The 23,571-nt window shown below is 36.4% G+C and overlaps 1 pseudogene; it reads right to left on the minus strand.

Annotated features, from left to right (window-relative positions):
* Positions 1 to 1,045: 1,045 nt before the first annotated feature.
* LOC136232655 (uncharacterized) lies at positions 1,046 to 23,537 on the minus strand (annotated as a pseudogene).
* Between the last annotated feature and the right edge of the window lie 34 nt (positions 23,538 to 23,571).

A 23,571-nucleotide genomic window follows, 5' to 3' on the forward strand; every position in this document is an offset into this window, starting at 1 on the left:
TTTATTCACAGTTAAGACTCTTCGCCCCTCTCTGCACATGTAGTTAGTTGGAATAGAATATGCTCCCATACCTGAAATGTGAAGTTTTGGTTTCGAGAATTTCAGAATCCGAAATGTGAAAACCTTTCAAAGTCAAGGTTGCTTACTTTTCAAATGAAGCTCAGGGAAGGATCTTCTTGATGAAAGGCATTGCTCTTGTTTCTGTTTTTCTTACTAAGTTCCGGCGACTCGATTAGTCCAGCCTCCGATTTGGTCGCCTTGTCAAGTCCTAGCCATACCAAAATTTGATATTTTTGGATTCATGTTTGCATCTAGTAGTATATTACCGCACTTCAAATCCCTGTAGATGATTGTTAATCTGGAGTCTTGATGGAGATACAAACACCCTGGTAGATGGAACCACTAGTTACGAAGTATATTCTTTGAAGTATATTCTTTTACGGATGTCAAATCCAGTTGGACAATACCAAGAATTATGTCCATCCGTTTTTCCCAGTCTTGTTGGATCTAATATTATGTAAAACCTCAGCAAATCCCAAACCCATTAAAAAATACAAATAGTATGCATCAATTACTTGCATGAAATTTTTTACAACACCTAGAAAATCGTACAATTAAAGGTCAAAGGAAATAATACAAAATAAAATATTAAACATGACATATTTAAATTATATATATAGAAGAATACAATAACATTCGCGACAAAAATACTACAAGGCTGAACCGCCCATTTTCTCTAACTAATGTATAACTTCTGTCAGTCTATTCAGAATCTTTAACAGAATTTATTCGATATGGAATCTGCGACAGAAATATCAGTTCTGTTGCTTAATCCCAAAAAAAACATGAGTATGTACTTTTTAACACATTTTCGTCAAATAACATCCACAGGGATTTGAAGTGCAGTAATATACTGCTAGATGCAAACATGAATCCAAAAATATCAGCTTTTGGTATGGCTAGGATGTTCTAAAGCAATCAAATCCAAATTGTGACGAAAGAGCCGTCGGAACATAGTAAGGATAGATAGACGAGAATATGAAAATTATACAAACTAAACATAAAAGACTTGTTTGATTGAACTGTTCACATCTATTGTTTGTTGTCGCTATTAATTGTTTACTATTTACTATTGTTGTAGGCTGATAAAAATTAGCCGATTTTCCTTCTGAAATAGATATCAACAACTATTTCACAATCTTAACCAAGCACTTCTACTACACTATCTGGAGTAAAAAAAACAAAAAGGGGAACCAAACGAGCACAACTAGCGAGTTAAGACAGCAGATATTGTGAGTTCATTTACGGAGTTTCCTTCTTCTCCTCCTGGTGATTTATCATTGCCTGATGTTCTGAAACTAAAAGCAGGCTGCTTAGGAGAAGGTAGAGGTGTTTCGCTCTTCAACATTAGAATAACCTCTAACATCGTTGGTCTTTCCACTGCATCTTCTTGTACACATAACAACCCGACCTGAATGCATCTCAAAGCTTCATCGAAATTGCAAGATTCGATCAACAACGAATCAACAATCTGTAATACTCTGCCTTCACTCCATAACTCCCATACCTAAACAAATACTTGTTAGTATTGGGGTATTGGGGACACGGGCACATTTGTGGTAAAAATCCATTATATCCGCGGATGAACTCCTCATATCAAACAGGTGTTTTGGACAAAAAAAAAATGCCACAAGTCCGGAAATATTTTCAAAAAACCACAAAATGGGAAATAGTTTGGATTTTTACCACTACCGCGTCAATATCGCTTAGTATTGACCAACAAAACCAATAAATAGATAAATGGATTCCAAGTATTAGGCCACTTACAAACCCAACCAAGCTCAAGGAAACATCTTGCTGATGAAAGCCATTGCTCCTCTTGCCACTTATAATTTCCAGTAATATGATCCCGAAACTAAACACATCAGATTTTACTGAAAATTTTCCGAACATTGCGTACTCCGGCGGCATGTATCCACTGCATAAGAAGAAATTGATTACATATGGACAGGAACACGAGACAGAAATTCGCTACTAAAGAGGAGTGTCTATGCAACATATATAGTTTAGTGTGCTAGTGAGGTCTGCACTATTATTGTTCTTACTATGTTCCGACGACCCTTTTCGTCACAACTTGGATTTGATCGCTCTGGAACATCCTAGCCATACCAAAGTCTGATATTTTTGGATTCAATTGTGCATCCAATAGAACATTGCTGGTTTTCAAGTCCCTGTGGATGATTGTTAATCTCGAGTCTTGATGAAGATACAAGATTCCACGGGCAATACCAATGATGATGTCAAACCGTTTTTTCCAATCAAGCAAACACCTTTTGCTCTCATCTTATGAAATGAAATGAACAAAACCATTAATGTCATCAAATGGAATAGAGAATTCAATCAAGAGAAGACCTACCGAAAAGGAACAAGTCGAGACTTTTGTTTGGCAAGTATTCATATATTAGTATTTGCTCCTTTCTCTCAATGCAACAGCCTAAGAGTTTCACAAGATTCTTATGCTGAAGTTTCACAATCAACACGACCTCATTCTTGAATTCTTTGATTCCTTGTTTTGAGCTTTTCGACATTCTTTTTATCGCAATTTCCTGTCCATTAGATAGTTGACCCTGCAATTATGTTACAAAAGTAATGTTACATGAAGCAGATAAGCCATGGATTATACTGTTCTGAGAAAACAGGAAGACTATACCTTATAAACAGTTCCGAAACCACCTTGTCCAATTCTGTTAGCTGAAGAGAAATTGTCCGTGGCAGTAACCATGGTGCTGAAATCGAAAAATACCATATCGGAATAACTGCTACTTCCGCTCTCTTGCTCGTTTTTCGGATTGAACATCCTTCTTTTCCTTGTGTTCTTTTTTCTCCTTTAACATAACGGGGCAATGTATGATCATGGAGTAAAATAGTATAATATGGTGTTGTAGTTATAATTAGTGACGGAGTTAGGAGAGCCTCCGGACCCTCTTTTCAGGAAGAAGGCCGCCTGAATGGCCCTTTTCCAGGGTCGATTTCAGTAGCCGGGGGTCCTATGTAACTCCTTCCTCCGCCACTAAATGTAATTTATGAAACTTGTAACCATTCCATAAGATATAAAAACAAGAAGAATGTTATGAAAATAATGGCCTTACCCTTTCTTCTTTTTGTTCTTGATCCAACAATAGATGATTATGATTATAACAATCCATGCTGATGCGACCGAAATTAACAGCGGTTTTCTCTTTATCTTGTTTGATCTTTTCACGCTCTCTTCAATGCCAGTGGGAAAAAGAATCGTGCATAAACGTTAATAGATTGAAATTGTCTTATGTTAATTAATTCGAAAGAAAATAAAAAATAAGCAATACAAAGAATTTCGAGGTTCCAAATTCATGCTTACATATATAAGAAAGGACAAGTCTATATTAGCGACACAATCAATTTCTGAAACATTACAAATTCAAAACGCAATAGAAATTAATTTCTTAATTTCCAGTTATTTTGAAACAACTTTCTATTTGATTCAAACTGATTCGGGAAATCCAAATTAGCTTCTCGAACAATGAATTAACGACAACAATAACTAACCAAAAAACAAAATAAATGAAAGAAAAAGATTGAAGAATAGTACCTAATTCAAGAGCATCAACACGAACATAAAGATCATTACCAAAATCAGGCCTGTAAGTTATTATATCAATCAAATCTCCATACCAAGCTAAACAAGCAGTTCCTCCATCATTTTCAATGCTAGAATATGCAGAACAAGAACAGTTTCTCTTGCATTCCAATTCACACTCCATCTGACTCATTCTCATGTCAATCCAAACAGCAACTGATGCATCAGGAAGCTTAACACTTTCAAGTTTTATAAATCCCTCTCCATTCCCACAAATGGATGAAGAATCTCGTCGCTTCCTCACACATCCAGCTCTCCCATCCCTTACATACCAGTCATGTGGCGATTTCGATTCGTAGCCAGGTAAACAGACGCATTTGAATGGATCAACCACGTTCGAATCGCACTTTCCATAAGCACCACATCTTCCATGGTAGTCACAATGATCCCTTGGAAATGTGAAGAACAACTTCCACTCGCTCTTATTTCTGTTCCATATTAGTGCTTTGAGGAATCCAGTTTCGTCTAGCAATACTCTTGTGATAAGAGAAGGATCATGGACAGAGAAGTTGTTGTATATTTCTTCTGCATTGTTAACGAAATCCATGAAGAACACGTCTGGAAATGGTATCCATGGCCATGGTCTGGTTCGCCAATAAGGTTTTGTGCCATTGTGGAGAAATATTTGTGGTGAGCCGGTCGGGTTGACCCTGTAAGTAGTTGCAATTTCGAGTTATGGTATCAAAATGATGTCATGATATATTTGTGTTCTATCTATATGATTATATATGCAAAAAAAGATATGGTTGTGCTTCAATTTTTCTTTTTGCCCCTACCCAAACTAAAACCACATTGTTTTGAGTAGAAAATAATTAGGCGGAATAAATGTTCTATTAACCTTTGAAGAATATTTATACACATTACAGAATCCTATGTGAAGTAGAAGTGTTATATAGAACAGATTCCTATATGTGGTAGGATAGCTATACAAGAGACTAAATAGGAAAAGGAACCAAGCAAGACTTCCAGCACTAACTAACAACTTATATGTCAACACTCCCCCTCAAGTTGGTGCATAGATATTACACATGCCCAACTTGGATAATGTTTCATAGAACTGACCATTTGAGACGGCGTGAGTCATTATATCTGCTAGCTGGTCTGAACTTTTCCTGTGTGGAATTTCAATCTCACCAGAATCCAAATTGTCTTTAATGTAGTTCCTGTCAAGTTCTACATGTTTAGTTCTGTCATGTTGAATTGGATTGTTTGCAATCTCAATGGTTGCCATATTGTCGCAGAACAAAACCATAGGTTTTTTTGGTCCATACCCAAGTTCTTGTAAGAGAATCTTCAACCAAGTGAGTTCGGTTGCTCCATGATGCATTGCACGATACTCTGCTTCAGCACTTGATAATGCTACAACATTTTGTTTCTTGCTTCTCCAAGTTACCAAGTTTCCTCCCACAAATGATAAGTAGTCTGAAGTAGATTTTCTGTCTGTTTTGTCTCTGGCAAAAACAGAATCTGTATATGCCACAATATCTAGATGATCATTCTTAGTGAACATGACACCTTTTCCTGGAGAAGACTTGAGATAGGCCAAAATCCGATTTACTGCATTCATGTGACACTCGCTCGGATTATGCATAAACTGGCTCACAACGCCAACTGCATATGTCAAATCAGGTCTAGTGTGAGTCAAATAAATCAATTTTCCCACAATTCTCTGGTACCTTTCTTTGTTGGTTGGAACTTGATTTGGATAGATGGACAACCCATGATTAACTTCAATAGGAGTATCTATTGGCTTGCATGCAGAATATCCGGTTTCAGCCAAAAGATCCAAAACATACTTCCGTTGACAGAGGAACACTCCTTGCTTTGAACGAAATACTTCTATACCTAAGAAGTATTTTAGAGCTCCGAGATCCTTCATATCGAACTCCTTAGCCAAGTAATTCCGAAGCTTCTCGATTTCATTATCATTATTACCTGTAACAATCATGTCATCAACATAGACAAGAAGTATGGTAATATTCTCACGGTCTCTTCTAAAAAACAAAGTATGATCGCCAAGAGCTTGTTTGAATCCATACTTCTTCATGGCGTAACTTAATCTCCCAAACCATGCTCTAGGTGATTGTTTCAGCCCATACAATGCCTTCCTCAACCTACACACCTTTCCATCTTCTAAATCAAATCCTGGGGGAGGATCCATATAAACTTCCTCAATTAAGTCACCATGGAGAAAGGCATTTTTTACATCAAATTGCCTCAATGACCAATCTAAATTGGCTGCAAGTCATAGTACAACTCGAACAGTATTCATTTTTGCCACTGGAGCAAAAGTCTCTTGGTAATCGATGCCATAGGTTTGTGTATAACCTTTGGCAACTAACCTGGCCTTGTACCTTTCTACTGTTCCATCTAATCTGTATTTCACTGTAAATACCCACTTACATCCCACAGTCTGTTTTTCTTCAGGAAGATTCGACATCTCCCAAGTAGCATTTTTTTGAAGAGCTGTCATCTCTTCTTCCATCGCTGCCTTCCATTTTGGGTCAGCTAAGGCTTCCTGAAAATTATTAGGTATTGAATCCGAAGATAACTGGAGAGCAAAGGTTAGATTTGCTTGAGATAGGCGATGATATGATACAAAGTTGGATATTGGATAGGCAATATTAGAAGAGTTAAAGAACCCAAACCTAACCTATCTGGTTCTTTTCGCTCACGAGTAGGATATCTTTTAACCTGATCATTATTAGAAGAAGGAATCGGAACAACAGATTGATCCAAACAAGAGTTTTGGTTTTCAGGGAACTGACATATCCAAAATTTATGCATTTGGCCCCTGACCTATTATTTGGTCATATTTGGCCCCTAACCTATCAAATTAGATAAAATCCAACCCATATTGAAAGAAAAATTAACTCTGTTGGAAAATTAACGACAGTAACCAATACAAAAATGACACATGACACAAATAAAATTAATTTTCACTCTATCGGAACACTAGAAAAAGTTTTTAGGATTTTTTTATCTTTGAAGAGTCATCCCAAAAGTATATCGTAGAAATGGAACAAAAGTATTCTTTTCTGTTGGATCTGTCCCATTTCTACGAGAATACTTTTGTTGAAATAGCCTAGCTGATCTCTCTCCCTCAGATTCAGTCACCTTGTCATCACCATTTTGTTCATCATACTGCCAAAACCTCTTTTCTGCTAACCATAACTGTTCCTCTTCCTTACTATTAATCTCCCCCTGAAGAGGAATAAGTGACACATCCCTAGAAAAGTATGACTCTTTTTCACTAAACTCCACATCCATGGAAACGTAGTATTTGTTTGTAGGTGGATGAAAGCATTTATATCCCTTTTGAGTGTTGGAATAGCCTAAAAAAACACATTTGAGTGCCCGTGGATCAAGTTTATCACGATGTGTGGAGTGAACATGAACATAACAGACACAACCAAAGATTTTAGGACAAATATTTAAACAAGCTGGTATAGAGTGAAATCTAGAGAGCATCCTCAAAGGAGTTTGGAAGTCAAGACGACGAGAAGGCATGCGATTAAGAAGGAAAACAGCAGTCATGACAGCATCAGCCCAAAAGGTTTTTGGAACATGCATAGTGAAACATAAGGCTCTTGCTATTTTAAGAATATGTCTATTCTTACGTTCTGCTATACCATTTTGTTGTGGTGTGTAAGGACATGTGGTTTGGTGAAGTATGCCATGCTGTGTCATGAAAGCAAGAAGAGATTGATTCACAAACTCACGACCATTATCAGAATGAAACACTTTGATTTGGACAACAAATTGAGTAAGAATCATTTTATAAAATTGAGGAATAAACTGTATAACATCATTCTTAGATTTCATCAAATATACCCACGTTACTCTAGTGCAATCATCAATAAAAGAGACAAAATATTTGTAACCCAAAGCAGATGTAGTAGAAAAAGGCCCCCAAACATCTGTATGAACATATGAAAAAGGTGCAGTACTTTTATTAGAGCTGACTTTAAAAGGAACGCGATGATTTTTGGCATAAATGCATTGTTCACATCGCAAACTTGCAACTGAAACATTCTTAAATAAATGAGGGAACAAGTGTTCAAATATGAAAAGGATGAATGGCCTAAACGATAATGCCAGAGTACAATTTTCTCTCTATCAGAATTCCCACTTTCCACATGAAGACTATGGGTACCAGCAGACATCTCCATTTTATTACCCTCTAGGTAGTAGATTCCTCCTCTCTCCTTACCAATGCCAATCGTCATCTTCGTAAGATTGTCCTGAAATACACAATGCGTAGAGGTAAAAATTACAGAACAATTAAGAGTCTTTGTAATCTTACTAATAGAAAGAAGGTTATTTGAGAGATCTGGAGCAAATAATACGGTTGACATAGAAAGATTTGGAGAAAGAGAAACTGTCCCAGCCTTTGTAATTGGCATGACACTTCCATTAGCAACCTGGACAGACTTAACAGGTGGAGGTGTTAGAGAGCTAAGGATACAAGAGTTATTAGTCATGTGATCAAACGCCCCTAAATCAATAACCCAATCATTTGAGGTGGCTAAAACACAAGACATACAAGAATTACCTTCTTGAGGTGACATCCTAGAAACATGAGAGGCGGAAGGCAGCAAAACGGAAGGCAACGAGTTGCTTGTAACGACATTCTGTGCAGTCTTCCTATTCTTTCTCTCAACTTGTTTGAGTTTGTACCATTCTGGATAACCATGCTTCTTCCAACAAACGTCTTCAGTATGGTTGCTCTTGTGACAATAAGTGCAAAAACGTTCTTGAGCATTTGAGGATTCTGGTTTAGGTGTATATTTATGAGCAGCTAAAGCAGAACCTTCAAAATGGATTTCTGCCCCCATAGTAAGTTGTCGTTGTACTTCACGACGAACCATAGAATAAGCTTCTTCAACACTCGGCAAAGGAGAAGTAGCCAATATTCTGCTACTGACTTGGTCTAGGTTGTGATCTAGTCCTGCAAGGAAGATGTAGACTCTATCTTCAGCAATACGCTTCCTTTGCTTTTCTATATCAGCAGTGCAGGTCATCTCAATTGGCCTTCGATAATCGAGTTCCATGAAGATTGAGTTCAGTTCGTTGTAGTATTCAGTAAGAGATTTTCCATTTTGGTTCAATTGAAAGGATTTCCTCATCAGTTCATAGGTTTGAGAAGAATCAGACACATCCAAATAGTCCTTTTGATTGCATCCCACACTTCCTTGGCTGTCCCAAACTGGACAAAGTGTGACATCAGATTGTCGCTCATTGAATTAATGAGCCATGACTTAACTAATGCGTTTTCAGCCTCCCATTCATCATGTTCAACACTATCGGTGGCTGGTACAGCGACTTTCCCATTGATGTATCCCATTTTTTTTCTTCCAGCGATGTGCATCTCCAAAATTTTTGACCAAACCCGATAATTAGAGCCATCCAATTTTACATAAATGGATGAAGGAATATCTTGAATGGTGACAGAGGAGAATTTCTTGCTGGTAGAATTTTCACTATCAGTTTTAGGAGGCATATTGGATGGTGCGGCTAGGGTTTTGAAAAGGAAAGAGGAAAATAATTAGGTTAAACCTTTCTCTGATATGCGGCTAGGTTATGCCAGAGTAGAGTAGGTTATGAGGCTAGGGTTTTGAAAGAAAAAGGAATAGGGTTATGCGGCTAGGTTAAACCTTTCTCTGATATGCGGCTAGGTTATGCCAGAGTAGAGTAGGTTATGCGGCTAGGGTTTTGAAAAAAAAAGAATAGTGCGGCTAGGTTGAACCTTGCTCTGATACCAAGTAGAAAATAATTAGGTAGAATAAATGTTCTATTAACCTTTGAAGAATATTTATACACATTACAGAATCCTATGTGAAGTAGAAGTGTTATACAGAACAAATTCCTATATGTGGTAGGATAGCTATACAAGAGACTAAATAGGAAAAGGAACCAAGCAAGACTTCTAGCACTAACTAACAACTTATATGTCAACATTTTGGCCTAGGTTGAAGTGGAAAAAAAAAAAAACATGTAACAAACCATGTAATACACTAAGAATACATGGGATACCATGTAGAGAAGAGCCTACATTGATATATAGATCTGATAAGCAATACACATATATATACACTTCAGTTGATAAGGTACATCTGTAATAGCATGGATTTGACTATACTTCATGCTATGACAGGCTGTCACAACACACACTCTAACACTCCCCCCTCAAACTGGAGCATGGAGCAACCAGCTTGTTGCAGAGATAGGTAAAACAATACAACTCAAAAACAGAATGCACATATAACAAAATCACTGCTAACATACGCAAAGAAAATCTAAACTTCAAACCAAGTTACAATGACTAGACATGATTGCTAGAAATAGGACGACACCAAAATCACTGAACGGAGGCAGAATGGTGGAGGAACTTGCCGGCGCGTGGGACCCACATGCTGGTCAGATGGTCATCGGAATATGATGAGATGTTGATCAGAGCAAGTGTTGCCTCCTTCTTTGGATCGTTATTTAGTGTCTGCTGATGTCACCTTTTTTTAAAACACTTCTTTCTATGGTCTTGAATCAACTACTTCTGTTACTACATCGAGTCCTTTTGATGATGATTATCTTGTTTATACTGTAAGTGAGCAGGTGGTTTCTATTCCTTCCCGCCCGATTGTCCGTCAAGTTTATTCTCAGCGTCTACGTCCCTCAAGTGCTGCAACTCTTAGTGCTCCAGTTACCAGTGTTCCCCCTCCTGTTTCGTCTCCAGATCCTTCCACATCTTCAGATCCAAGCCTTGACCTTCTTATTGCCCTTCGAAAAGGTACCCGCCAATGCACTTACCCAATTTCTTCATTTGTACGTTATGATGCGTTGTCACCTCCCTCCAAGTCATTTGTAGCTTCCTTAGATTCTGTTGATGTTCCTTCCTCCCTCTCTGAAGCACTGAATCATCATGGATGGTTAAAAGCAATGCAAGAAGAAATGTATACCCTTGAACAAAATCATATTGGTGAACTTGTGTCTCTTCCATCTCAGAAGCGTGTTATTGGTTGCAAATGGATGTTCGATGTCAAATTCAACCCGGATGGTTCTGTTGCTCGACTGAAAGCTCGCTTAGTTGCAAAAGGTTATGCTCAAACTTATGGCATTGACTATTTAGAGACATTTTCCTCTGTTGCCAAGCTCTCCTTTTTGAATGGTGATTTACGCGAGGAAGTTCTATATGGAGCAACCTCATTTTGTTGCTCAGGGGGAGTCCGAGAAAGTTTGCAAGCTACGTAGGTCCTTGTATGGCTTGAAGCAATCTCCCCGTGCCTGGTTTGGGCGATTCAGTGCTGTCGTACAAGAATTTAGTCTTTGTCGAAGTGCCTATGATCATTCTGTTTTCTACTCATCATCGAGTACTAGGTGCATTTTACTGGTTGTGTATGTTGATATTGTAATTTGTGCGAATGATGAGACTGGTATTAGGAAACTGAAAGATTTCCTTAGTACTTGTTTTCAGACAAAGGATCTAGGATAATTGAAATAATTCTTAGGGATTGAAGTTTTTCGGAGCCGTAAAGGGATTTGTCTCACTCAGAGAAAATACTGCCTAGACGTATTAAATGATGCTGGATTGATTGAGGCAAAGACTTGTGATGCACCTATGATACCAAATGGGAAGTTAAAGACTGACAATGGAGATTTACTTCCAAATGCTGAAAAATATAGATGAAACGTTGGAAAATTGAGCTATCTTACAATCACTCGTCCTGATATTTCTTTGGCAGTGAGTGTTGTAAGCCAATTCATGTCCTCTCCTAGAATTTCACATTGGGATGTTGTCAGTCATAGCTTGAGATACCTAAAAGGGACTCCGAGGCATGGTATATTGTATCAACATCATGGTCATCACACTATACAAGGTTTTATAGATGCGGATTATGCAAGAGACCTTACAGATAGACGTTCTACTACGGGTTATTGTGTATTTGTAGGAGGCAATCTTGTATCCTGGAAGAGTAAAAAGCAGAGTCAGGGGAGGACTTTTCTTACAGTGACGACGATACAGGGTGGCAGGAAAGTGAGGAAACGCCGATCGGAGGCGGAGAGGATGAACTAGAGGGGTGGTGAGATAAAATGACGTCCCAACAGTGAGTATTCAGGAGACCCAAGCTCTTGACATAAATGGAACCCTGGGAAATACTACCTAGAAATATTGAAATCTTGAGAGAAACACAACCTTGGGATTACCCAGAAAAAAAATTCAGAAAGCTTAGACCTTAGGCTCTGATACCATGTAACAAACCATGTAATACACTGGGAATACATGGGATACCATGTAGAGAAGAGCCTACATTGATATATAGACCTGATAAGAAATACACATATATATACACTTCGGCTAATAAGGTACAACTGTAATAGCATGGATTGTCACAACACACACTCTAACAAGGCCTAATACATTTATTATCTCTTGTACCTCGCCCAAAACTTCAATTGTTCTCTGAACTTTTAAAAGTTCCAAATCACCGCTATTCTTGTCCAATTGGATGCTATTTGACAAGAATAGGGGTCATTTGAAACTTATGAAAGTTCAAGGGCACGGTTGAAATTTTCAGTCAAGTACAGGGCAACAGATGTATTAACCTAAAAAAAAAAGATACACAGCACTCTGCAGATGAAGATGGAGGGATGGTTCCTGACGGCCAGGAGGGCACCTACATCCCTGTATGGCTCTGCTTCCATCTCTAAATCCAGGAAAGAGTTTTTTTCATGAGTTCTTTGACCTAGGCCTAAAATTGCTCTTTGTGCCGTTTTATGGGCTCAAAATTGTTTCAAGTTGCAAAAATTAATGACAAAGTTTTACTATTTCTCCCATTAAGGGTACACTTCCTCAAAAACATTACGGGAAAATTTGAACTCTGTCCCTATATGATAATCGTGTTATCATGTCAGAAATTGTTATCCGTACCTGTAAGAATAGTTTCCAGGTGCAGGGTCACTTGCAGATCTCCATGATGACAAGAACTTGTTCAAACCTGTTTTTCTGTTCAGACCAAGCTTCATTCCTGGTATCAATGTGTTTGTTAAATAGTCAAAGCTTTGCCACAGTATTCGATTGTTCCTCCCAATTAAAATCAAATTTCCAGAATCCAAAAGCTTTGCCTCCATTAATGTATCATTTGTGACCATTGACAGATTTGTTGACCAAACTGGATTTTTGTTGCTATAAAGAACAAGATTTCCCTCCTGTTGATCAATGGAGAGTGTTAAGAATTAGATCGATTGTTGATTATAACAAACTTAATATGCGTAACAAAAATTAGACATGTAATCATAAGAATAAGAAATTTACGTGTTTCGGCAAGGAGAAGCACATGATCGAAAATTTGGTACAACAGTAAGTCAATGATATTCATTGTCCAAATCTCTAACTCTCAAATCCTATAAGACCTCAAACCAGAGGCATATGCATATCCCAAGAGCACAAACTCTAAAACTCTCAGCATAAAGAAGGGGTAAATTACACTCATGACCCCTCAACTTTGGTGGATACTTTCTTTATGACCTTTGAACTTTGTCATTTACTAATATAAAAGTCCCTTGTGAAATAAAGGACCTCAAAATCACCATTTTTCATAGAATTTTCTCTCTTAACCAAATAACACCCTATTCACCTCAAAACCAAAAAGTTGAAGAATTAAAATTGTTTAGAATAACATTTCCATCAGCTCAATGACCGAAGGTTACCTTGTATTATTAGTTTATTGAGAAAACCTTCTATTATTAGTAAATGACAAAGTTCATGGACTTAAATGTCCGATTTGAAGTTCAGGAGCATAAAGAAAATAAGACAAAGCCCATATACCATGAGTGTAATTTATCCTATGAATAACTAAACATACAATATTCTTCCTTAAATAGATCTAAAAGTATAATCATTTTCCTATTAGGATTTACTTAAAAGCGCACAGTTTCGATTCTTATTCTAATTAAAAAAACTGAACTATATACGATTGTAGACATACCTTAACTGAGAGAAGTCCCGAAGAGCCGGTTACCGGATTGTTCCTGTTGGCAACCCACACCACAGTTTGCAGCGATACTTTATGGAACCAAATTCCAAGATATCTGTACTTAGAGCTTCCTGGGCTAAAAAATCCTAGAGCAAAATTCTTCCCTTCGGAGATTAAAAGATCTCCATCTTTAAATGTCTGGTTCATGGTTAAAATGTTGGTGGAAATAGCAGATGAGAATGGGAGAATTAGAAGAAATGAAATCAGTATTCTGAATTCCATGATTACTGAAAAATGTGAGCTTGTTTTGAATAAACAAAACCAAAGTGCATTTAAGAACTAGTTTGCCATGAAGGAAGTCAATGTTGACTTTGAATAAAGTTGTTTTTACTTGGCAAAATTTTCAATATTTAGAATACAAAAACTATAGTTTTTGTCTTTTTCAGTATAAAAATGGTTTGAACTTTTCCCTGGTCAAACATTTTATTGCTAATGTTATAGTGATTTTTTAATTTTCAGAATTTTCTATATGTAAAAAATTAGAAATAATGTATATAAATACTCATATCGTTATCCATAAAACCAATTTTACTTCTAATATTATAACTATAGTACAATTCAGGGTCTAACGTTGACAAGTTGAACTAATTTCAAACAGAATTAAAAAAAAAAAAATCCAAATATTTTAGTGTTTTGCACCAGTTGTATATCCGCTGTTTCAAAAAGGAAGAGTTTTACATTTTTATTATTATTATTATTTTTAAATAGGTTTAGGGATGAAATATTTTTAAGCTCGACATAAAATTATTTAGATTTTTATATAAAAAAAAATTGTCCAATATTTTTAGATCAAGTGATAAGAATTCGGATAATATGACACCCACAATGTCATGTGTGCACATATCTTTAATGTCTTATTGATTCATGATAACATAACATACAAATAGAATAAAATAACGAGATTTGTGACTGAAAAAAAAACAACATAAAATTGAGTTGTGTTCTATACAAGAAAAGCCAAATTATATTCAATCAGGTACCATAAATCAAACTTATTTACCAATTTTATGCAAATGCTTCTATATATATATATTCTGATCAATTTAATAATTACAGATGCCCACAAGGCGAGGCAGGGATAGGAAACGGCAGAGGAATAGGGGTCATGATATCATGTCGCTAAATACATAATTCTCGTCGGCAATGTCAGTTTATTCAGAATCATGAACAGATTTGATATCAGTGATGAAATTTGTAACAATTATGCTCACTGATGCTTAGTCCTAAAAAACAATCTGTAATTTTTAACATACTTACTTTATTGTGGCTCCGAGTATTTGTGTGCAGCACCGCCATTGGGAATAGGATATGTAATTCGATCCGCATCCTCGCCAATTAAGAAAAAACAGAATTGTCTTGATCTACAGTTCTGGCAAAAAATGGAGTTCTTTTCGATACAATTCTTGATTGTATATAAAGCTGCAATCTTTAGCTTGAAACAATGAAAATTTTGATATGATAATTAGCGAGATAGGACAGCCGAGATTGTGAGTTCATTTACGAAACAAGCTTCTTGTTCTAGATCTGGTGATTTAGTGTTGCTTGAAGTTGTTTTGAAAATGAAAGCAGGATATTTAGGAGAAGGAAGAGGTGTTTCACTCTTCAACATTGAATGCATCACAGAGCTTCAATGTAATTGCAAGATTCGGTCAACGAAGAATCAACAATCTCGAGTACATTTCCAATCAAGCTCAGGGGAAGGCCTTCTTGATGAAACCCTTGACTCTTCTTACCATTTATAACTTCTAGTAATATGACCCCAAAAGGAGAACCAAACGAGCAAAATTAGCGAGGTAAGACAGCAGATATTGTGAGTTCATTTACAGAGCAGTTTCCTTGTTCTCCTCCTGGTGATTTATCATTGCCTAATGTTTTGAAAGTGAAGGCAGGCTGTTTAGGAGAAGGTAGAGGTGATTCACTCTTCAACATTAGAATAACCTCTAACATTGTTGGTCTTTCCGCTGTATCTTCTTGTACACATAACAACCCAACCTGAATGCATCTCAAAGCTTCATCGAAATTGCAAGATCCAGTCAATGACGAATCGACAATTTCTAATACTCTGTCTTCACTCCATAAGTCCCATACCTAAACAAATACTTGTTAGTACTGGGAATACCGACACATTTGTGGTAAAAAAAATCCAAATAATTTCTGATTTTGTATTTCTTTTGAAAATATTTCCTGAATTGTGGCTTTTTTTTTTGTCCAAAAAAGTCTAAGAAACAGGCAGATGAGTGCATCCGCCAATTATAGAGACAGATTGCACAATCCCAAAACTAAGATTAAAGATTCTTTTTATATTTATATTTTATACTTATAATATATATATGTCAACACAACTTGTGTTTAGATGAAGCTAATGAAGAGTTTGGTAGAGACATTTTGACCCTCCACCAATTCCAAAACTCATCTGCCTATTACATTGGCGGATGACTTTTGGAATCGTGCAATCTTTCCATTATATTGGCGGATGAACTCCTCCTATCAAACAGGTGTTTTGAACAAAACAAAATGCCACAATTCCGGAAGTATTTTCAACAGAACACAAAATGGGAAATAGTTTGGATTTTTACTATTGACAAACAAAACCAGTAAATAGATAAATGGATTCCAAGTATTAGGCCACTTACATGCCCAACCAAACTCAAGGAAACATCTTGCTGATGAAAGCCATTGCTCTTCTTGCCACTTATAATTTCCAGTAATATGATCCCGAAACTAAACACATCAGATTTTACTGAAAATTTTCCGAACATTGCATACTCCGGTGGCATGTACCCACTGCATAAGAAGACATGGATTAGATATGGACAAGGATTAGATATGGACATGGATTAGATATGAACATAGCATACTCCGGTGGCATGTATCCACTGCATAAGCAGACATGGATCAGATTTTTAGTGTGCTATTATTGTTCTTACTATGTTCCGACGACCCTTTTCGTCACAACTTGGATTTGATCGCTCTGGAACATCCTAGCCATACCAAAATCTGATATTTTTGGATTCATTTGTGCATCCAATAGAACATTGCTGGTTTTCAAGTCCCTGTGGATGATTGTTAATCTCGAGTCTTGATGAAGATACAAGATTCCACGGGCAATACCAATGATGATGTCGAACCGTTTTTCCCAATTGAGCAAACACCTTCTGCTCCCATCTTATGAAATGAAATAAACAAAATCATTAATGTCATCAAACAGAGTAGACAATGCAATCAAGAGAAGACCTACCGAAAAGGAACAAGTCGAGACTTTTGTTTGGCAAGTATTCATATATTAGCATTTGCTCCTTTCTCTCAATGCAGCAGCCTAAGAGTTTCACAAGATTCTTATGCTGAAGTTTCACAATCAACACGACCTCATTCTTGAATTCTTCGATTCCTTGTTTTGAGCTTTTCGACATTCTTTTTATCGCAATTTCCTGTCCATTAGATAGTTGACCCTGCAATTATGTTACAAATGCAATGTTACATGAAGCAGATAAGCCATCGAATATACTGTTCTGAGAAAACATGAAGACTATACCTTATAAACAGTTCCAAAACCACCTTGTCCAATTCTGTTAGCTGAAGAGAAATTGTCTGTGGCAGTAACCATGGTGCTGAAATCGAAAAATACCATATCGGGATAACTGCTACTTCCGCTCTCTTGCTCGTTTTTTGGATCGAACTTCCTTCTCTTCGTTGTGTTCTTTTTTCGCCTTTAATATAAATGGACAATATGATCATGGAGGAAAATAGTATACTCTGTTTTTGTAGTTATAATCATTGACGGAGTTAGGAGAGCCTCCGTACCCTCTTTTAAGGAAGAAGGCCGCCTGAACGGCCTTTTTCCAGGGTTGATTTCAATAACTCCTTCCTCCACTTGTTGTATTTTATGAAACTTGTAACCACTCGTACAGATAAACAACAAGAATGTTATAAACATGATGGCCTTACCCTTTCTTCTTTTTGTTCTTAATCCAACAATAGATGATTATGATTATGAGGATAACAATCCATGCTGATGCGACTGAAATTATTAGTGGTTTTCTCTTCATCCTGTTTAATCTTTTCACACTCTCTTCAATGCCAGTGGGAAAAAGATCGAACACAAACATTAGTATATTAAAATCGTCTTATGTGAATTAATCGAATAATTGAAAGGAAAATAAAGATAAGCAATACAAAGAATTTCCTTGGTTCGAAATTCATGCTTGCATACATAAGTGAGGATAAGTCTTTATTAGTGTCACAATGAATTTATGAAACGTTACAAATTCAAGAATTTTTCTAGAAAGTCAAAACTCAATAGAAATTAATTTCTTAATTTCGAGTTATTTTGGAACAACTTACTAGTTGATCCAAACTTGTCCGGGGACTCCAAATTAGCTTCTCAAGTAATGAATTGAGGACAACAATAACTAACTGGAAAAAAAAAGATTGAAGAAATATAGTACCTAATTCAAGAGCATCAACACGAACATAAAGATCATTACTAAAATCAGCCCAGTAAGTTATTATATCAATCAAATCTCCATACCAAGCTAAACAACTAGTTCCGCCATCATTTTCAATGCTTGCATATGCAGAACAAGAACAGTTTCTCTTGCATTCCAATTCACACTCCATCCGACTCATTCTCATATCAATCCAAACAGCATTCGATGCATCGGGAAGCTTAACACTTTCAAGTTTTACAAACCCTTCCCCATTCCCACAAACTGGGGAAGAATCTCGTCGCTTCCTCACACATCCACCTCTCCCATTCCTTAAATACCAGTCCTCAGGCGATTTCGGTTCGTAGCCAGGTAAACAGACGCATTCGAATGGATCAACCACGTGGGAATCGCACTTTCCAAAAGCACCACATCTTCCATAATAGTCACAATGATCCCTTGGTAATGTGAAGAACAACTTCCACTCACTCTCATTTTTGTTCCAGATTAGTACTTTGAGGAATCCAGTTTCATCTACCAATACTCTTGTGATAAGAGAAGGATCATGGACAGAGAAGTTGTTATATATTTCTTCTGCATTGTTAACGAAATCCAGGACTAGCACGTCTGGAAATCGTGTCCATGGCCATGGTCTGGTTCGCCAGTAAGGTTTTGTGCCATTGTAGAGAAATATTTGCGGTGAGCCGGTCGGGTTGACCCTGTAAGTAGGGGTTGCAATTTCGAGTTATCGTGTCAAAATGTTGTCATGATATATATGTGTTCTATCTATATGATTAGATATGCAAAACAAAATATGGTTGTGCTTCAAATTTTTCTCTTTGCCCCTACCCAAACTAAAACGACATTGTTTTGGCCTAGGTTGAAGTAGAAAAAGAGGCCTAAAACGTATTAAGCTAAAAAAAAGATACACAGCACTCTGCAGATAAAGACGGAGGGGTGGTTAATAGGGACAATCAAGTTATGTGTAAATTGTATTATTTTCTGTACCTGTAAGAATAGTTTCCAGGTGCAGGGTCACTTGAAGATCTCCATGATGACAAGAACTTGTTTAGACCTGTTTTCTTGTTCAGCCCAAGCTTCATTCCTGGTATTATTGTGTTTGTTAAATAGTCAAAGCTTTGCCACAGTATTCGACTGTCCCTCCCAATTAAAATCAAATTTCCAGAATCCAAAAGCTTAGCCTCCATTAATGTATCATTTGTCCCCATTGACAGATTTGTTGACCAGACTGGACTTTTGTCCCTATAAAGAACAAGATTTCTCTCCTGTTGATTAATGGAGAGTGTTAAAACCTAACAAAAACTTTGATACCACTTGTTAAGAATTAGATCGATTGTTTGTTATAATAAACGGAATATGCGTAACAAAAATTAGATATGTAATCATAAGAATAAGAAATTTACACATATATGCATATCCAAAAGAACAAGCTTTAAAACTGTCAGTATAAATAAAATTATTTATGGCCCCTCAACTTTAGGGTTACTTTCTTTATGGGTCCTATACTAATGTAAAAGTCTATAATGCACGGAAACTCTCCATGACAAGCGTTTCCCCGTTTCCGGCAGATGTGGAAAACGGAAACTCTCGGAAACTGATACGAAACGTTTCCGGACACGTTTCCGTAATTACCAAAAATATGAACGCGTCTCTCAGTTTTTTCACGGTTTTCCCTACCTATTTCGATTAAAATTCTAGAACTTCAAACTTTCTATTTTCCAGTTCCTATTCAATCTATGATTATGAAAATTGAAACTTTCTATTTGAGAGATAATTACTTCCTTTTATCCTTCATTATAAAGAACTTATCCATATTTCTTTCTCCTATAATCCCTGTCTCTTGAATCTTGATTAAGCTTGAACTTTCTTCATTTTATTCTTCAATCTTGTTTTTATTTAATGTATTATATTTTTAATATTTATAAATATGCTCCTATATTTTTAATATTTACACGTTCCCCCACGTTTCCGTTTCCTATGTTTTTTAGAAATTACGTTTCCCAGTATCGTTTCCGTTTCAGTTTCCGTATCCGTTTCCGTTTCCGTGCAACATAGGTAAAAGTCCCTTGTGAAAGTAAACGAACTCAAAAATGACCAATGACTACCTCAAAATGGAAAAGTCCAAGAAATAAAATTTCTTAGAACCACATTTCTCATGGAAACGTCTTCTATTTTTCAAATCACCATTTTCAGAGCATTCTCCCTCTTAACCAAACTGACCTCGAAACCAAAAAGTTCAAGAATTAAAATTGTTTAGAATATCATTCCCATCAGCTCAACAATTGAGGGTTACCTTATATTATTAGTTTTTGAGAAAACCTTCTATTATTAGTAAATGCAAAGTTCATAGACTTTTATGTCCGGTTTTGAAGTTCAGGAGCATAAAGAAAATAAGACAAAGTCGATATACCATGAGTGTAATTTACCCTATAAATAACTAAACAAACAATTCTTGCTTAAATAGATCTAAAAAGTATAATCATTTTCCTATTAGGATTTACTTAGAAGCCCACAGTTTCGATTCTTATTCTAATTAAACAAACTGAACTAAATACGATTCTAGACATACCTTAACTGAGACAAGCCCCGAAGAGTCGGTTACCGGATTGTTCCTGTTGGCAACCCACACCACAGTTTGCAGTGATACTTTATGGAACCAAATTCCAAGATATCTGTCCTTAGAGCTTCCTGGGCTAAAAAAACCTAGTGCAAAATTCTTCTCTTCAGAGATTAAAAGATCTCCATCTTTAAATGTCTGGTTCATGGTTAAAATGTTGGTGGAAATAGAAGATGAGAATGGGAGAATTAGAAGAAATGAAATCGGTATTCTGAATTCCATGATTATTGAAAAATGTGAGCTTGTTTGACTGAACTAAACCAAAGTGCATTTAAAAGGACAAGTTCAGGTAACAAAATTCTATGTTTGCCATGAAAGAAGTCAATGTTGACTTTGAATTTAGTTGCTTTTACTTGTCTTTTTCTAAGTTTATGATTACAACAGAAGTCGTGGCTTTATTTTTCAGGAGTATAAAATGGGTTTGAAATGTTCTCTGGTCAAACATTTTGTTGCTAATGTGTGGATAGTGATTTTTTTATTTTCACAATTTTCTATATGCAAAAAAAAAAATTAGAAATAATGTATATAAATACTCGTTATCCATCAAAACAAATTTTACTTCTAATAGTACAATGGAGGATCTAACGTTGCTAAGTTGAGCTAATTTCAAACATAATTAAAAACAAATTCAAATATTTTATTGTGTTCTGCACCAGTTAAGAAAAAACAGAATTGTCGCGATCTACTGTTCCAGCTAAAAAAGAAGAGCTCTTTTCTATACAATTCTTGACTGTATATAAAGATGCAAGCTTTAGCTTGAAACAATGAAAATGTTGATATGATAATCAGCGAGATAGGACAGCGGAGATTGTGAGTTCATTTGCAGAACAAGCTTCTTGTTCTAGATCTGGTGGTTTAGTGTTGCTTTTTTTAAAATGAAAGCAGGATATTTAGGAGAAGGAAGAGGTGTTTCACTCTTCAACATTAGAATAATATCTAGCATAGTTCGTCTCTCCATTGCATCTTCTTGCACACATAACAACCCAACCTAAATGCATCACAGAGCTTCATCATAATTGCAAGATTCGGTCAACGAAAAATCAACAATCTCGAGTACTCTGCCTTCACTCCATAACTCCCATACATGTCCAATCAAGCTCAGGGAAAGGCCTTCTTGATGAAACCCTTGACTCTTCTTACCACTTATAACTTCTAGTAATATGACCCCAAAAGGAGAACCAAACGAGCAAAATTAGCGAGATAAGACAGCAGATATTGTGAGTTCATTTACAGAGCAGTTTCCTTGTTCTCCTCCTGGTGATTTATCATTGCCTGATGTTTTGAAACAGAAGGCAGGCTGTTTAGGAGAAGGTAGAGGTGATTCACTCTTCAACATTAGAATAACCTCTAACATTGTTGGTCTTTCCGCTGCATCTTCTTGTACACATAACAACCCGACCTGAATGCATCTCAAAGCTTCATCGAAATTGCAAGATCCAGTCAATGACGAATCGACAATTTCTAATACTCTGTCTTCACTCCATAAGTCCCATACCTAAACAAATACTTGTTAGTACTGGGAATACCAACACATTTGGGGTAAAAAATCCAAATAATTTCTGATTTTGTATTTCTTTTGAAAATATTTCCTGAATTGTGGCTTTTTTTTTGTCCAAAAAGCCTATGAAACAGGCAGATGAGTGAGTCCGCCAATTATAGAGACAGATTGCACAATCCCAAAACTAAGATTAAAGATTCTTGCTATATTTATATTTTATATTTTATATACATAATATATGTATGTCAACACAACTTGTGTTTAGATGAAGCTAATAAAGAGTTTGGTAGAGACCATTTTGACCCTCCACCAATTCCAAATTTCATCTGCCAATTACATTGGCGGATAAGTTTTGGAATTGTGCAATCTTTCCATTATATTGGCGGATGAACAAAACAAAATGCCACAATTCCCTTACTGTAGAGAAACACAAAATGGGAAATAGTTTGGATTTTTACCACTAACGTGTCAATATCCCTTACTGTTGACAAACAGAACCACTAAATAGATAAATGGATTACAAGTATTAGGCCACTTACATGCCCAACCAAACTCAAGGAAACATCTTGCTGATGAAAGCCATTGCTCTTCTTGCCACTTATAATTTCCAGTAATATGATTCCGAAACTAAACACATCAGATTTTACTGAAAATTTTCCGAACATTGCATACTCCGGTGGCATGTATCCACTGCATAAGAAGACATGGATTAGATATGGACAAGGACACGAAATACAAATTCGCTACTAAAGAGGAGTGTCTATGCAACATATATAGTTTAGTGTGCTATTATTGTTCTTACTATGTTCCGACGACCCATTTCGTCACACCTTGGATTTGATCGCTCTGGAACATCCTAGCCATACCAAAATCTGATATTTTTGGATTCATTTGTGCATCCAATAGAACATTGCTGGTTTTCAAGTCCCTGTGGATGATTGTTAATCTCGAGTCTTGATGAAGATACAAGATTCCACGGGCAATACCAATGATGATGTCGAACCGTTTTTCCCAATTGAGCAAACACCTTCTGCTCCCATCTTATGAAATGAAATAAACAAAACCATTAATGTCATCAAACAGAGTAGACGATGGAATCAAGAGAAGACCTACCGAAAAGGAACAAGTCGAGACTTTTGTTTGGCAAGTATTCATATATTAGTATTTGCTCCTTTCTCTCAATGCAGCAGCCTAAGAGTTTCACAAGATTCTTATGTTGAAGTTTCACAATCAACACGACCTCATTCTTGAATTCTTTGATTCCTTGTTATGAGCTTTTCGACATTCTTTTTATCGCAATTTCC

This window comes from Euphorbia lathyris, chromosome 6, assembly GCF_963576675.1.
Source record: "Euphorbia lathyris chromosome 6, ddEupLath1.1, whole genome shotgun sequence".
NCBI lineage: Eukaryota > Viridiplantae > Streptophyta > Magnoliopsida > Malpighiales > Euphorbiaceae > Euphorbia > Euphorbia lathyris.